Source organism: Streptopelia decaocto (genome assembly GCF_964273445.1).
Source record: "Streptopelia decaocto genome assembly, chromosome: 9".
Lineage (NCBI taxonomy): Eukaryota > Metazoa > Chordata > Aves > Columbiformes > Columbidae > Streptopelia > Streptopelia decaocto.
The window spans coordinates 6510161-6528062 of NC_138664.1; the positions used below are offsets into that span (position 1 = coordinate 6510161).

Sequence of the window (17902 nt, forward strand, 5' to 3'; positions counted from 1 at the left end):
TGCAGCTCTAAGCATCACAAACTTACTCAGGGAAAGTCTGGTTGGCACTTTTTTCCAGAAGATGAAAACTCCACCAGAAGCTTCAGATTTCCTACTGGAGAACCTGTGCTAATCCTGTTCCCTGAGGCACAGCACAACCACATCTGCCACTGCAAAATTAAGAATTGTTTCTTCTTAAGTGCTCTGTTTCTTTCAGCTCACAAAACTATGGGAAAACATTCTCCTCTAACAAATACTCTGGGTAGTCACAGGACACGGTGATTTTACTGGAACATCCCTTCTGAGGCACAACAGTCTCAAAAAATGCACATCGTTCACCTAGCAAGTGCAACGATGGACTCACTTGGTCATGCATTCCCAGAAATGAAAAATTAGAGCTGCAACTCTGTTCCCAGGACACAGTATTACCTTACACATCCAGAGAATGCTCCAGAGAAAGTAAACCCCCAAGCACCAGGGAGTATCACATCTCTAAAATAGACAAGAGAGAACACTCATTCAAGTCTAATTTTTACATTAATTAAAGCATCATATAATAAAAGTCCAAACAAGCAGTTTCTACCCAATTCCACTACCCCACCACCTTCTGGGTTTGAGCCTTCCCGCAGCTAGCTCACACTCAAAATGTAAACTGCACACAGACAGCCCCCTACACACCTGAAATAATTTTGTCCAAATGCCTTTACAAAGTGCCCTTTCAGACCAGTCCCTCAGGAATTGAATGGGTTAAGTGCCCACAGGTCCCAGACTCCCCAGTAAATCATTTATTACCCCAGCTCAGGGACAAGCAGCCATGCAGGAACGAGAGCCCACGCTGTGCAGCTGTTCGCCAGCCAGGCAACTCTCTGCAATTATGTTATAGCACAGGATTAAGCTTGGGGAGTGGAAATACATCCCTTTATTATTGGGGTTTGGTTTGGGTTTGTTTTTGTTTCTTTTTGCAAGTTATGCAGCTATTTTAAATGTTACAGAGCTCATTAACATGAAGTTCATTAACTAGTAACCACTGTATGAATGAAAATATTATCATTATAAACACAATTATGGAAATACTAGACCAGCAGGCAGAAAGGGGAAAAGGTATGAGAATGATGCTCGTGAACTCCAGTTTAGCCTTTTTCTTTTTTCCCCCTCCCCAGATCCTTCAGAGAAGGCACAACACAAAATCAGATGTGATGCAGAGGCTGGTTCCCAGTCAGCTGAGAAGCTCTCGCTGCCTTTGCTTGGCTTCCTCAGAGATTTCGCTGTTGCTGCCATGCAAAAAGTCACCCCCCTTGGCCAGGGCCTGGCATCTTCAAGCTCACCACGCTCCACAAATCAGCAGCAAGTTCAGAAACCAATGCCAAATCAAGCCGCAGATTCCTTGTCTTACATGGCAACTCATGCCATGTAATCCTCCTTTAAACACAGCCCCCCATACATTTGGCCAACAAGCATCAATGTTCATGATGAACTTGGAGACCAGCTCTCCGCCAGCCACATATTCATTCCCAATAAAGCAGGTTTCATTCATAATTTTGTCAAAGACTTCATTTTTTCCTCAAGCTCTGAAAACAGGTATGATTCCCCGGCCAAACCCCACTGAAAAAAAGGAAACCCAAATAATTACAATAAATACTTGTCTCTCTACCATAACAGCAGTTCATGATTAATCCACCCAGCTGTTGCTACAGCTCAGTAACGTCAAATTATTTGGATCCAGTATCCTTAAAGCGCTGGTCTTCTCGGGCAAGACCATGGAAAATGTGAGACACTGCAGAAGGTAAACAGGTTAGAGACAGTGGGAGGAGAAGAGAGGCAGCTTGTGGTGGTTTTCCTCCCTCCCTCAGAGTTCAAACATGGCAAACGCCCATTTTCAAGCAAGACTCTCGTAGTTTCTTTGCTTCAGGCTAACAGTTTTTGCAAATTCAAGCCTTTTTGGAGAGAATGGGTTTAACTCCATGAGTCAGAAGAACTACGGTCAGTATTGCAATAACCACATACTCACTTTTACATCATTCACGCCCTGATCTGATTCACCACACCAAGAAGCTGGTATTAACAGAAAAACAAACCCAGAAGCTTCAATGCCATGACCACTCCAGGACAGACAGACAGCTGTCATATGGACTGAGAGGCACATCCAACCAGCAGGATTTGAGTCCCATGGGCCTGAGCTCTGATCCTGACTGGCTCCCATGGAAATCCCTTGGCTGTAACTATGTGCCTGCCCTGAGGACATGAAAGTCATATCTTAAAATAATAGGGAAAAACAGCTGATGCTCTAAGTGTTAAGTGCTATTTTACACCATGGCATATGGTTGATGCAAGGGGTGAGACCATACACCCCTTTCCCTTTTGTTTCCACCACAAAGCAATTGTATTTTATGGCAAAATAACTTGTCAAATTTTCTCAGAACTTCTGCTTTGATGTCAGCATCCCCTCTTGCTGTCAAGCAGGTAAGCTGGGCAAACCCCTTCCCCCAAGCTCCTTGCATCAACCCTCACTTGTACCTGAAAGAGCTGCCAAAACATTGAACCTTACTTTAACTGCATGAAGCAGTACAGGTGGCTCCAAGATGTATTTCAGGTCGTTCCCACACCGAGCAGGGAGGAGCAGGGCAGGTCACGACGCTCAGCTCCTGGAAGAGAGGGAAGAAGACAGAGTCACCAGGCGCATGGGACAGCACGGCTGCTGGGAGTCCTGACACCCAAGCCAGCATCACAGAACCTTCACCGAGGGAGGACATGGAACCCATCCTCTGCCTTGTTGGCCATTCGGGAGGCACACGTTGCCTTCCACAGTAGTCCCACATTGTGACCCAACCCAGGCTTCCATGAGCATACACAGAGCAATGGCCACACAGAATACAGGGCTACCTATAGATCTACAGACCCACATGGGCATCCAGCACCATCTAAGGATAACTGTGCTGCTGAGTTGTATTTCCTACTGTCCTGCTATTGGGTTTATGCCCAAAGCTGTTGGTCTGCTATCGCTGTATCCCAAAGCTCTAAGCTGGCCTCAAGTCCTTTACACCCATCTTAAACACAACCCCTCCAGGACAGACTTCATCCAGCTAATTTGTGAACTCCCTTACGGCAAGGCATTTTAAAAGGAACAAAAGTAGATGACAGCAGGTGATGGCCAGCAGATGAAGCCCAAATCTACCAGCAAGCCTCTGCCAAACCCTCTGGGCTGCTGTTGCTTTTCCACAGGCAAATTTCCTGCTCTGGGGCAAAATCTACTCAGTAGATTTATCCACAGGGATGAACCTGGTCTACTGAGCACACCTGGAAAGAGCAGTTAAAGTGGATTAAATGTCAAAAGAAGAAAAAGCCCAGGTTGGGCTTTAGCTTATTAAATGCTGTGTGGGAAATTTTGTTAGCTAAATCAAAGTCATCAGGGCAGCTTAGGCCATCATTTGATTACCACACAGGAAAGGTTTGTGGCTACGCACACGCATCACCCAATGCAAGCGCAACACACCGACTGCCTCCTCCTGTTCGACCAGACAGAGGAGATTCTGCCCCTGCACCCTCCCCGTTGGGAAAGCATCTATCATCGGGGAATCTCACAGCCTGAGCCAACCTGCTGAGTTCAAAGTGCAATTACAAGCACAGAAGTAACAATGGCAAAACTAGTTACCGGCTGAGAAATCAATTGTATTGTGTGAATCAGCCGGGGAACATACAACACTGGAAGATAATACAATGTACAACAGATATTACTCGTTTATCTACACAAGAACAGCATCACCTGAACACCTCAGCACCAAAACACAACGTTTTCTTAAGATTTATTGCTAAAAGTCTCTTTTATCCACTCTGCTAGTGGGCTCCTGCTGAGAAACAGGGAGTGTTTTGCAAGGAAGTACATGGTACTGCATGCTAAAAGGCATTTTACTCCAAATATATACATTTAAACATAGACCAAATTGGAAAAAAAAGAAGAAGTTGGCCCACTTGTTCTTCTTAAAGCATCAGGATTGTGTATGAATATCTTTATTGCAGTGTCATACATTTCTGAATTACATTCTTATGGCAAACTACTGGAGCTGAAAGAGGTATTACCTGAACTCTTAAATCCCAGTTAAGAGTGCACAAACCCTCTTTGGATTCATTAACCAATAAAAACCATCCTCGCAGTCACAATCGAACAGACTGGAACTTCCCTCTGGCATTCCTGGAGTATTACTTTCCGGACCACATTTTAAAAGATGGTTAGTGTTTGATAAAGTAATGATTAACTACGTTAAGCAAGCAACATTAACCCAAGGCTCCTACTAACCATCCCGTGCTAATCTCCAAGTAACAACTCTCTCCAAGGCATATACTACAATAATTCACAGGTTTCACTCATTTATGAGACTCTGATAACTTAGCTTTTAATACCATAGTTTTAATACTTTGGCAGAGAAAGCAGGGTTTACTGCTATTTCTTTGAACCAAAAAGCAACACAGGTACAGCTAACACTAATAAAAAGTGAATATGCTGTGAATCACTGCAGGTTTTTCATCATATCCACTGAGGAATGAGGGTGTGTGGATGGAGATGCACATGCAAAGTTTACTTGGCTGCTCATGAATAGGAAAATATTAGCAAGTGGAGAAAATCAACTGGCCTAGCAATAAAAAGCTGTAACACAGATCACAGAATTCTTCCTCTGGTGTGGTGGTGGTGGTGTTTTTCGCTTGTTGTTGTTTTTCTTGTAGGAATTTTTAGATTGCTACAAGAAGAAGTAAAGAATATTAAGAAGTCTTAGACATATATTTTAGTTCTGTAGGTAAAGAGACTGCACAATCAGTAAGGCTGTCCACATCAAAGAATCAGTTCCCCAAAAAAACTTGATTCCTGATTTCTGTTAAACTGCTCTGGGATAATTCCCACATGCCTAAGCACACCCATTTCAGAAGAAGGATTTCCCTATGTGGATTTCTTCTCCTCCTCTTCCTTTACTGGGAAATCATTACCAAGTGTAGATGAACACAGATGTAGCTTCTCTTTTCTGAATCTTAAAAAGATAGTCTTAAAAATTACGTTTCATGGGTGAGCTCATACTGCTTTACAAAGAAAAATCTATTCTGTATCATCACAGGAAGTTGATGACATACATTATAAGGAAAGCTGTAAAAAATACTGCTCTGCCAACATTTCCCATATTCTGACCTATAACTGTGGATAGTTACTGCCCCAAGGGCTGATAGTCACGATATCACACACTGCTTACTTAAGTAAATGAGAATGTAAAGTAGAGTCCTTTTGACTCTTGCCTTTACACAACCTATTCTGCTTGGATTTCATAAGAACAGGGGGAAAAGCCCATCTTGTTTGTTATGACAGGATTACTAGATTATAGATTGCTCATAGTCTTGCTCCCTACATACCGAGAAATCTAAAGCAGAAATGACCCATGCCACTGATGAATTATTGAAACATGTTTAGGGAAGAGAGAAGGAAAGTTTAAGGACAGCATTACAGCTATTTACACTTTTAAAACACAAGATAACTGGCTTATATAGGCAATTCCTGTAAAAGATAAGTTATTTTCCAAAAAAATGAAAATAGTCCAACAGCTTAGAGGTGATCTGCACCTGATGTCTCCTTTACAGGCAGAGGAGCCAAGCATCAAAGGGAACTCTCTCTACATTTGTAAATGAAATGAATGGCAGTGGCTAAGACAGCAAAAAAGGTGTTAGCCTGTGCTGAAAAATCTATTTAGGACGAATCAGTTGGGGCTCTCAAACAAATGCCTGGGAGAGCCCCAACACTTGGACTACAGGGTTTACAGTTGCTCGGCTGGCTCCTCCCCAGCGAACACCAATTGTTCCCAAATACCACCTGGCACAGAGGAAACAACTTCTCAAACTTGCTCTTTCTTCCCCTGAACACAAACTCATTTCATTTTCCTGAGAAGCATTGCATGGTTTGCTGTTCTGCCAGCTGATCACTTTGACACGTCGAGCAAGTTATCTCACCATCTGGTTGTAATTGCCATCACGAAGCTTTCAACAAATTCAAAAAACAGCACCAAGATCAGGGCACTAACAGTCGAAGAGATGAACTGCTGACTATTTCTGATTATTTGATACAGCTGGAACCCCTTTTGATAGCCAAAATGCCCAAACACAGCCAATCCCACAGCTACGGCATCAAAACAAACCACCAGAGCAGTCCCATGTTTTGGCTATTGCCCACTATAAAAATGTCCTCACAACTGCATATCAAATGATGTCAAGGAAAACACTGCTTCTCTACCTCATCTCCCAGATTGCTGGGTGTACAACTGCATGCCGCTGTTGTCTTTTTCTTTTAATACACAGCCTCATTATTCTCATTACAGGACATCCCTTTCCTGCTGCTATTGCATCTCCCAAGAGAAACTGGCTCACAAGACCTTTTCGGAAGTTTGTCCCATGGTCTGAACTGTGTTTCCTAATTCCTTAGGGAAGGGAGCCTGGACACGCTTTGCTCAGATGAGGCATTTCCCACAGTCACAGGCTACAAAGCCATGTCCAGAGCAGCAACTTCTTCCCTTGGTTGACCTCAAGGGAAAGTCAAGCAGGTCCACAGCAAGGCTGGAGATGATGAGCAGCATCCAAGCTGCTCCAGCATTCAGTGAGATAAATCAATGGACATATGTTGACAATATAAATGGAAGAATAAATAATTACTTGCCTAAAACCTGCTTTGCTTTGAATAGGTGTAAATGCGACATGGATCCAGTAATTGTTGCATCACACTACATTTTTACCAGCGTAACAGAGGGCAGATCTCAGCTCATCACATTTTATGAGACACACACACAAGCTTCCTCTAAAATTAAACAATGGGTAGATGTTTTGTTTAGAGAGCAGCATCTGACGTGGCACACTGGATGATGAAAAATCAAGAATTTTAAAACAATAGAAAGTAAAACATATCCATATTTCACACATATTTCTACATATTGTAGAGCAAGTAATAACACTAAGATGTTAACTGGAGTCCCATTAATCCTGATTACCAAGAGATGCAAGACAAAATTTCTTTTATATACACCATTAACTTTTGAAACTTAAACTCTTTTGACAGTGTCGCCTTGAACTTGTAGACAGAAATATTCCGTGTCAGTGGAAAAGCGAAGCAAGGAAACACTCAACCAGGAGCACTCCCCACCTCACACCCCCATTTTCCCTCTAGAACTTGGAGATCTTCACAGAACTGAAAGAAGTTCTAGTTTAGCTTTTTACTTCAACCAACAATCACAAAGCAGGGAAACAAAGGGACCAGGGATGCTTTATGGCTTTCTGCCCTGTCCTTTGACAGACCTGAGCTCTATTAGCTCCTCTTGTGCAATAACCCCCAGGAACCTGTTTCCCCGGGGAAGATAAGGTGCCACAGGGCCTCTGCAAGCACTGAAATCTCCTTGACCTCTGAGAGCACAGTCCTGCACAAGTGCTCTTGAAAGGCATATGACTGACGTTTTAAAGGCTGAAAGCATAAGGAAAAAAAATGAAAGGATAACAGTGTTTTGTGCCCCATTATGGTTTTCACTAATAATGAAAGCAGGACTTGGTCCAGAAACTTGATCTTCTTTAAACTGAAGCATGTCACCGTGTACATGCTAAATAGCAACTGCTTCTTTCCATACAGTCTTGTAAAACCACATCAGGACTGAGATAAGGATTTTAAACTGCTTCCATGCCACCATCATGGCTGACTGTCTGCAGAAGATATTATAACTCTGCTCTTGGAGACTTCAAAATCTGTGCAACGCATTAACACTTCACTGAACCATCATGGCAAGACCACCATCCTCTTGCTACTGGGGAACTACATCAGGCTGATTAACTAAAAGGAATAAAACAAAGGATAGCAAGTGGCAATAACATCTCAAGCCCACAGCCATTCCTAAAACACAAACTTTTAATTCTTCAAGAGATTCTCCTCCTTCCCCTCTCCTTTTTTTGTTTGCTTGCCTTTCTCATCCAGGGAGCACAAGAACCATCTCTCCTTTATCATGACATTCAGGCTACAACCTGCTAACATGTCAAAACCCAAAATAGAATCCCCTTCAGAAGACCAAGAAACAGAGAAAGCACAAACAGGGAAGCTAAGGACTATTTCAGCATGGCCATCATCAAAAGCTACCAACACAATGCCTCAACACAAAGAAAAATGCTGCTTAACCACAGAATGGGTCTTTTTGCCTTTGAAATATCGGGGCCAGCTCATCAGCAGGACAGGCTAAAGGTTTTCTGGGAAGGCGACATGTCACCGTCAGAACAGGATATGGCTCTGAGAAAAGGCAGAGCAGTTGGAAACAAGAATTACGCGATAATTTCAGTTGGAAAGGCCCTCTGGAGGTCATCTGGTCCATCACCCTCCTCAAAGCAAGGCCATGACATCAATATTGTGACATTATCCCCATGCTCTCATTGTTCAAAATTGTCCCAGTCAACTGTGGCCTCTGTCTCAATTCCCACATGTAAAATTGAGCTAAATAGGCTCAGCAAGCTCCATTGCCACAGGAATGAAGTAAAAATCATCATCAGTTACAAGGAAGTCCAACTCCAACCGTGTAGTCTGCATAATTCGCTTATTTAATTTGACTTTCCCCATGTACAAAATTCATTTTCTTTTCCATTTCCACACAGTTAAAAAATAATGATAATGATAATAATAATAATAATAAAAAAATCAATAAAGAACTTCCAACATATTTAGAAATCTGGTGATAAGGATGAGAACATGTACACATTGAAACCAAGTATCAGTATGTGACATGCACAGACATATTAACCCCAGCTTTCTTCTCCATGTTAAGGATCATCTTGGTATAAAATCTATATTCCTCTCCCCCACTGCAGCTCCAGCCAAGACCAAGGTCCCTCCATGCCAAGCACCATGGAGGATGCAGCAGGAATCCCTTTGCCACCGTGTTTACAAGTTAAACAGATAAGCTCTGGGAGGGGACAAAAAAGGCCAGAAAATGAAGTGACTCACCCAAGGCTTTACCAATGACAGTCAGCACAGCCTGTAACCCGGCCAGGATCACCTCTCCACCCACACAGCAGTGACGTCCCCACTTTTATCAAAACAGGCTGCCTCCATCCACCACCGCACGGCTGCTCAGCTCTGCCGAGCACTGGCCATGCAATGCAGCATTAAGTTGCTTTACTGCTCAAATCAACATGTCACTGGAGCTGCACTGCACTTAATTATATAAATCAGGAGATCTTTATAATGGTCCTAAACCAGTAATGAAAGAGAAGGTCTAATGATGCAACCAAAATCTGCAAGCCAGCGCTCAGATTACGGATGGGTTACACAACAGCTCAAACAATTAAGCGTTTAGCAGCTAACTGCAGACTTGCATAGTGCAGATCCCGTTTTTCCACAGCCATCATCTGACTCCAGACATGTGAGATACACTCAAGCACATCCTACCTACATCCATTCCCCAGAAGCTATGGGGTGAAGGTGAGGAGCTCAGCACTTCGAGCATCAGTGCCACCCACAGCAGAGATGCTCCAAAGCAAAGTCAGACCTTTTCTCAAATCTCCCTCCCAAATTCACATTCAAACTGAAATCTTTCTTAGCAACCCCTTGCATCTTATAAGTCATGCTCGCTCCTCTCACCATTAACATCCCATTATACAGAGATGACATAACTCCAGTGAAACCTGTTCAGTTTACAACTGGGGTGACTTTTGACTGTGCGATTTACCTCCCAGCTACAGCCTCATTTAAGAAAGCATTATCAGCACAGGGTCAACAAAGAGAGATTACCCATAAATGGCAACAACAAATAAGGCAATTTAGGTATTTGATGAGCACTCAACATGTACAGTTTATGTGGAAGTCAATGCTACTACCCCAAGATTTCTGAATGCATGGTTTTTTATTTCTGAGTGCAAGATTTTATTCCTGAATAGGCTCCAATACTTCCAGATAGTATTGACTTCTATTCACAGCACTGATACAACATAAGGGAGAAATCATTTGATTTTAAATACTCTTTTATACTGTATTGGCTTTTTATGTCAATAAACATTGTCCCAAATTGCAGTTCAGCAGCATAATTTTACTGTCTTTTTGCAAAGCACTCAGATGAAAAGCACTATACCAGCATCATGGCTGATAAGTATTATCTGGATTTTGAAAAGCAGTTCAGTGTCATCGTCAATCCACATGTTCAATATTGAAGGACTTAAAACTGACAGCGCCAAATCTGCAATGGTCAGAAGTGTGACAGTGTCAGCTTGGAAGCTGCTCACCAATATTTGCATGTGATTGTTGAAACAACAGTCTCAAGAAGAGATGCTACACCTTACCTAAAAACCCTTCAAAATGACAAGTATGTCACTGGTGTCATTAGAAAAATGCCATACTCCTATCCCCCTTTCATCTCTAAAACAAGCTGTTAATTCTATTAAAATCCAGATTGGGAACTTTTTGCAGCAGCGATGCCAGCAGCAAAGCGGGCAATGGATGAGACAGGGGGGAGGACTTTTCAGATATTATTGAGGAATCCCTGAAGGAAGCCTCTGGGCCCACAACTTGTTCCTGGCTGCATTAGCCACATGTGCATGTTTATAAAGCGCATGGGCACACAGTTCTGACCCATTCAAGGTCTTACAAAGCAATTGACTACAGAGGCACTTCACAGCTGAAGCCACAATGCCGTTCATCACACAAATATCACTAAGATAACAATGGTAAAGCTCAGAGAATGTCACTGCATTTCTATTTTGTTTCCTTTATGTACAGAATAATTTTTGCCATGGCAGAAGGTAGCTCAGGGTCCTGTCACAAGCCCTGTCTAACTGCAGATCTGCAACTACTATATCATCAAGGTATATGGATGAAAACCACCATTGCATAACCGTAGAGCACCTTTTATCCTCCAGCCTCTTCAGTGGGCTGCCAAATTTGCTTTCATGTAGCTCAACTTTTTTTTTCCCTCTGTTCAGCAAAAAGACCCTTTACATTTAGTTGCCTTTTTTTCCACCCCTCCCTAAAGAGGCAGATGCCTACAATAAGAATATCTTTAAAGAGATAGGTCATAGCAACACAGCATAATACAAGCAGAAAAGCAAGGGACGCTATTAAATAGCATGAGCACATGGCACAGATTTTGCCCAGGAGCCAAACAGTCCAGTGCTTCTGTAACTCCCAAGTGCACGCTGGGGCAGGAACCAAACTTTTGCTACCAGCAAAGATTCCCAAAACAAGTCAGTAAATGTCCATTTAACCTGCATCTCAAAGCCTGACATCAAATACAGCCTAAAATTATCTGAGCCTGCTACTGCTCTGCATTTATGCAGACAAGTGAAATCCTGGCTGCGCCTGCTTCCTCCCATGTGTTTCACATACAGGCTGGAGGTGGCCAGAGTGAGATCTACTCATTATTGTCCCTGAAAAGTGCACTCCTCCCCACTTTATCATTAATCAAGAGTTACAACCAGCCACCGAACTAGCACTGCGATGACTTCACTACCAGCTGCTAAGCATCTGGGGAAAAAAAATTCCAAACCAAATTGCATTAAGGTTACCATCACTTACCAAATCCTACTACAGGTACACCAGGCAATTAGGCAACTTTGCTGACGTATCTGCCAGTACTTTCCTTCATGGTCTTACTGCACCTCTCCTCCCAGCCATCCTCTAAACCAAAGGATCTCTAGTTATAGCAATAACAACAGTTTTCATCCAACAGAATGCCCTCACCCACTCCAAGCAGGCACAGCAAAGTTGCTTTTTGCTCAGTGCAATGAGCAGTGAAGGAAAAACAAGAAGCTAAAGCCGACTCTAATTGCCAGGGCACACCCTTCATCCAGCACACCTGTAAGCCACCACTTGTGCAACACAGCCTGAGCATCAACAGGAGCTGCAGGTGCTACCCAAACACACACACGGCAATAAAGGCACTACCCACATTTCCACGTGCATGTAGGGTTTCCAAGTCCCTATCTACCCATCTACACCTATGTAAGTGGTGATTCACCTCTTGCAAACACAGCCCCAAACTGTTTGGATCTCCCCTTGCCTGTACTCCTGCGATTGTGGCCAATCTTCTGGTCAGACATTGCCTGTCTTCTTCAGGACTTGATTGTCATCCTGCACAGCACTAAACAGGGTTAGCTGGTAACAAAAGAAAAAATAAGAAAAACCAACCCCCAACCAATGAGAAAAAAATATATATATAAATATTTAACTGCTCTTCCTGAGCTGGCAGAGCCTTTCCAATGGTACACATAGCCTTTTCAATACTTTTCAGGACCAGGAAAGTTTTTGCTCCTTGCTTTGCTTCCGCTGACAATTACCCTGTTTGTGGCAACACATTTGGTTACCATCTGAGCCAGGACCTTTTTACTGTGAGTGGGGGAAAAAGGGCCAAGGAGCACATAGAGATGATGGCCAGAGGCACCATGACACAAGTGCTAAAGTCCACCTGGCCAACAGCCCACACCACAGGCACAAGCTGTCCTCGTAAACAGGTCATTTATTGAGACAGATACCTGCCCCTAACCGTGCCCAGACTGACTGGTCCTCAGTCAGTGTCTAACCCACTGATATAGTTGTCTGGTTTTATGGCACCAGTTTGCTCAGTGGTTTGTTATTTTTTTCTGAAGGAAAATGTTTTAAGGCAGAAACCATACCACAGTGTTTAATATTGTTCTTACCTTGGGTCAAATACCTTTATTCTCTGTGCTTTTCATTTGTTGACGCTTGAATTATCTTTGCAAGATAACAATTTTACTTCTGTTTCTTTTTCCCCTCCAGGTGCCCTGCCCTTAACAGCAGCAGACTTAAATCTAGATCCTTATTTCACAGATAATATCTATTGCTAAACAACATTTTTCTGATCTGTACTTACAAAGCACTCCAACATATGCTCAATTAAAATGCTCACCATGACGTCTAAGGGCACGTGCACTTTTTCCATAGAATGTTTAGAACTAGAAAGAGAGATTTATGCCATGGAGAGCAGTGACACACTGATGGCAATTTACCTTTTGTGTGCCCTACATGCAAATAATAGGCACTAATATGCTTCAGATAAATGAACAAGTGCTGGTATTTCTATAAATGATAGAAAACAAAGACACCAGAACTTAACACCTGCTCAGAAATCTACACAAAGAATACATTTAGATTAAGAAAAGTATTCTGGGATAATCACCACATCTTCCCTGATTTAACCTATTTCCTAGCAGTAGCAAACACTCATTGTTTCCCTCACCAAAAGAAAAACATGAGGGGTGCAAGGGTACACCATAAGCATTTAGCACTAGAGGCTGCTAGAGAACACAGCTCATCAAGTGTAGTAAGCGATGGGTTTCACAGGTGAAGAAAGGTTACTTCATTAAGAGTTACATCCACACAAAATCTCTTTAACAGCCAGTTTGCAAAAGGTGAACAAATCTTAGAGCTCTTAGATCATCCAGTAAAGACCTGACACTTAACAGTGCCAGGAAAAGGTACAGCCAAGCTCTAGAGATGCTCTTCCACAGGTAGCTGCTGAGTCTCCCCCATCAAGAGCTTCCACTTCTGGTGAGGTTTCAACAGCTGTTTTAAGCCAGACTCAAACAGTTGCCACCAAGAGGTTTTGGGCCACCCCAAAGCTCCTGCCACCACCCACAAGTCTGTGGCTGGCCAGATCAAGGTTTAGTTAAGCTGAGACTGACGTTCCTTCTGTCACGTCAGTTTTCTGCTGGAGCAAATTCCCAGATCCAGAAGGGGCTGGAGCTCTGGAACCAGCACGAGCACAACTCTGAGCCTGTTCTTTGTACAGCCAGGCCTAGGTGAGCTCCAAAGTCATGTCTACATGGTGGGGTAAGCTGGTTGAAGGACACAGGGCTCTCTTCCCCATGAGAAATGCTCTTCAGGGGACACAAGGGAAGGGCTCTTTATTGAGATCTAAATTCTTGGGGGTGACGCAAGAGGAAGAGATCTGAGAACTTCAGGTGGACAAAGGACAACCAGCAGAAGCCGATTAACTCCTAAGCAACAGAGATCTTTTCATGTAAACCTCCGGAGTGGCAATGGGTTACCAGGTATGCATGTGATTAAGAAGGAATGAGAAAGGTGGGGTCAGACACAGAAACAGAGAAAAAACAAGGTTTTTTCCCAGTGTTTCTACAGGAGGTAAACATCTACCTACTGATTTTACTTATTTATTTTAAGGTGAGAGGTGGTTTCTGTTTCTGGGCTTTTCTGAGATGACACTAAGGTCAAAAGAAAGCACTAGGATCATCCAAGTTCTATTGCAAGCTGAAAAATTTCACTTCCACTTTCCTCTCATGCCCATAACTTCAGGATTAGGCCTGTCCCTAATGCTTATAGGAGCAATTAAAAGTTGGAGACGTTTGTCTTCAGTAACTTTTCCACAGCTTGAACTACAGCTGTTTTCCTTTGCAAATCAAATTCCACCTCTCAACTGCCAGAGCATCAGGAGAGGAAAGGCACAAAGTGCTATGGTTGGAAACAAAAGCTCAACACAGAGATGCAGCAAAAGATCAAATCCAGTTTTGCTGCCAGCAAAACTTTGCGCTAATGCACTGATCTAGCTCCTCCTGTGCTTTACCCAAACACCTAAGGCTGGACTCTTTTTTCATCCTCAAGGCTACAGAACAAAGTTATGAGCTAACCAGGACTAAAAGCTTTCTCTGCACCTCTGGAACCAGCACCTAATTTCTCTGACCTATGTAAAAAAAATTAAAGTCTTCACTTCAGGTTCTTTATCTGAATCTTGCATGTCCCACCTGACCATGGTTCAAGGTTCCTTTGTCAGCCACAACCATTCCTTAAGCAACTAAGGAAATGAAATACAAAACAATAAACAATGCAGTGGGTCAGACTTAAAGCAACAAAGACAAGGAAATCAAAAGCTAAGCCTCCTGCTCTGCCCTTGATTCACCTTGTTTTGTTCAGCTACTGCCCTGTTCCCAGACCCTTCCTCTCTCCTAATGCCCAAGAGCAACAGGACAAAGAAAACAGCCTGGTCTAAACATAGATGACATTTGTTCCTATCTGGGTTTTGATGTAAATCATGACTATTTTACCTAGTTTGGAACTTTGCAAAGCCAGCATTGTTTAACAGTTTCTTGTACAGTTTGCTTTATTCCAAGAAGGACAGTATAAAAGTGACCTGGGGCACCTGGAGTAGAAGATTGTCATCACCCAATTTCACCCCTCTAAAAATTTGGCTCGGTCTAAGCTAGTCATCTCCTCCCTGTCTATAGACCAATTTGTTTTAGTGATTTTAGGATGGAAGCAGCATGCTTTGGGGGCACCCATTTTCTCATTGCTTGCAGAGGTCTGCAGAGCTAGCTTGGCTAGCACTTGCCTGAATTTTGAGCTGGCTGCCATCAAACAACATGGATCTCATTCTCCTCTAGTAATCATCAATCAATTGCTATACAAAGTAAGCACTTATATCTCCAGAAGAGCCAAGACCTCAATCCCTCGGTGCATTCAACATTGCTCAGCAAAGTCTGTAGTGGCTTAACACTAAGCAGGTCACCAGCAATACTCATCTGCTGGTATTAGATGTGCTGCATTCGAAGAGCACTGTGCTCAGCCCCTTGCAGGACCAGGGCCCAAGAAACAAGAGAAGAGACCAGGAGCAGTGCAGTCTGCTCCTTCCATGGCTGTGGCAATTTCTTTTCCATTTTGCATGGAAGATGCACACACTAGTACCTCTACGTTGCCTTAGAGCAGATTCAACTACACCTCAATGCTAGCAAGCTGACATTTTTCTCAATTAAAACAAAAAGCTATCTTTAACATAAAGGCCTCCAAGACTGTAATTCTTCTTCACCGATAGCATATATTGTTTACAGTCATAGCTTGTATTCGCAACACTTTAGTAATGGATTAAAGAGAAGTTTCATAAGCTTGTACAGAAACGCACTAAAGAGCACTTCAAAATTTGAGCATTGAGAAAGCATACATACTACATAAAAGGGGAAACAGGATAGGTATCAAGTACTGTCACAAACTTAGAAAACACTAAAAGCATCTTTTATTCTCCCTGTACTATGTGAAGGATCCAACATAGGGCACAACTGCTTAACTAGAAAAAATGCACATGATGAAAGCCTACAGCTTGTTTTCTGATCAGATGCAACTGGTTACCATCACAGGGCTTCTCCTGAAAGTTTTAAAGAAGGGCCAAACTACCAAACCTTCACTTCAATATACATGTCAGAAGATTGCTCCATTTCTTCTTTACATTGTCTTTCAACAAGACAAATCTTCTCATGGCACACTGTAAAACTAAAATCTTGGAAAGATGAAAGACATAGATGAGAGCAGCGTTTTGGGGACTGAAGATGTGCAAAACATGCTGGTGAACTGTTGTGGGAAACATTTGCATTGCACAGGGAATGAGGTCCACTTTGAGGATCCAACAGGCTCTCTGCTTTTCACTTCTTTTCTCAGCTGAATGTATTTGCCAAAATGATGCTTTCCAGCTGTAACACAAACCGTCTCCCCTACTGCTGGATCTTACTCTTCCAGGAACATCTCACAATTCAGTCACTGGTAACAGATCTTGGATTACAAAACCATAGAGATACCCTTTATTAATAGTACTATTTCCACAAGCATCCAGGGTGTTAACAAGCAGCACACACATAGGGATGAGGAGACGGAGGAAGTTTGTAAAAATGTTTACTTGCTATGAAAGTCATCTTTAACTTCCCACGAGTATGATTCCACACACACTTGTGGTAAGGCAGGTTGTATTATTCTCTTCTCTCTTGTCCAATAGTTGCTATTACTGGACCTGGCAAGGCAGCATGTGACACAGAAAAATGCAGCTGCATTTTTGGCTAGGAAGCCTCTACAAGAGCCTGTGAGTCATGAGCCAAAAGGCCCACATAAAAGCAACAGAAAAGAATGCAGATTCAGTCTTCTTTTTATTGTAAGCATGTGTGTCTTTACTGGATGGTCCCAATGCACAAAAATGACGAAAACAGAAATAATTTTGAAGTTATGAGAAGGAAAAAAGACCCTTCAGTCAGGTAACTCAGGCTCCATCTGCCCCAGGCCACTTTACATAGAATGGAAAGACTGACCAGAGAGCATCTGAGCCACAAAACAGAATATGTGCCAAGACATGCCTCTGAGCTACGCTTTTCTAGAATACTCAGGGTAATGCATTTTTTTGTTGTTTTGGTTCTTTTTGTAGAATTTCTGACTATAAGACCAGGATACTCTCATCCTAGACACCTGAGCTCTCTTGCAATGTCATCTTGCACTAAAAACATCCCTCATCTGCCCATTGCATTGCAAATGAGGTTTACAATGCAACAATGTACATTTCAGATGTGTCAAATTTCCCTGATTAAAAACGTGACATTTTACCACATTTGTTACTCTTACCTCTCAGGACTGATCAAATCTTTCAACTTTTTTTTAAATGAAAGCAATCCAAACACACCCCCTTCCTACACCGCTTGGAGAGGGTATGATAAATATGAGACAGAAGGGAGCGTGAGAGCAATCTGGACTGTGGTCTGCAGAAGAATGTCTCAGGACTCCTCCTTATCACCAGCTGAGGGACAGTGTCAGCAAAAAGCTGTTCCCACACTACATCATGTTGTCTGCCTGTGAGTAGCACCCCAGCACCCAGCCAGCTCAGCAGGGGGCTGGAGGAGAGCAGGAGAAGGGGTTAAAACAAGGCACCGAGAATTACCCTTCCATGCGGATAAACAGCATGAGTCCACCTTTGTTTCCATCCTCAGAAGATGTTTTGTACTGGGTAGATGGAACATGAGAAGAATGAACACTAAAGGTGTACAGAGGCAGCATCACACAACGCTGGCCATGCACCTACCAAAAGAGCACTTGCTCTGCTCGGTCCAACTGCTCCATTCATTAGTATCTAACCCACCTTGCAAAAGAGATCCTTTATGTCTTTTATTC

The 17902-nt window shown here is 42.8% G+C and overlaps 1 protein-coding gene across 6 annotated transcripts in view; it reads right to left on the minus strand.

The window, feature by feature from the left end:
* Nucleotides 1–17902, minus strand: part of AKAP13 (A-kinase anchoring protein 13) — a 215089-nt gene that overhangs the window by 162908 nt on the left and 34279 nt on the right. For all 6 annotated transcript variants that reach the window (XM_082061426.1, XM_082061429.1, XM_082061428.1 and 3 more), the window contains one exon: nt 2525–2621. The gene's annotated coding sequence lies outside the window, so the exon portion shown is untranslated. The remainder of the gene's footprint in view (nt 1–2524; nt 2622–17902) is intronic.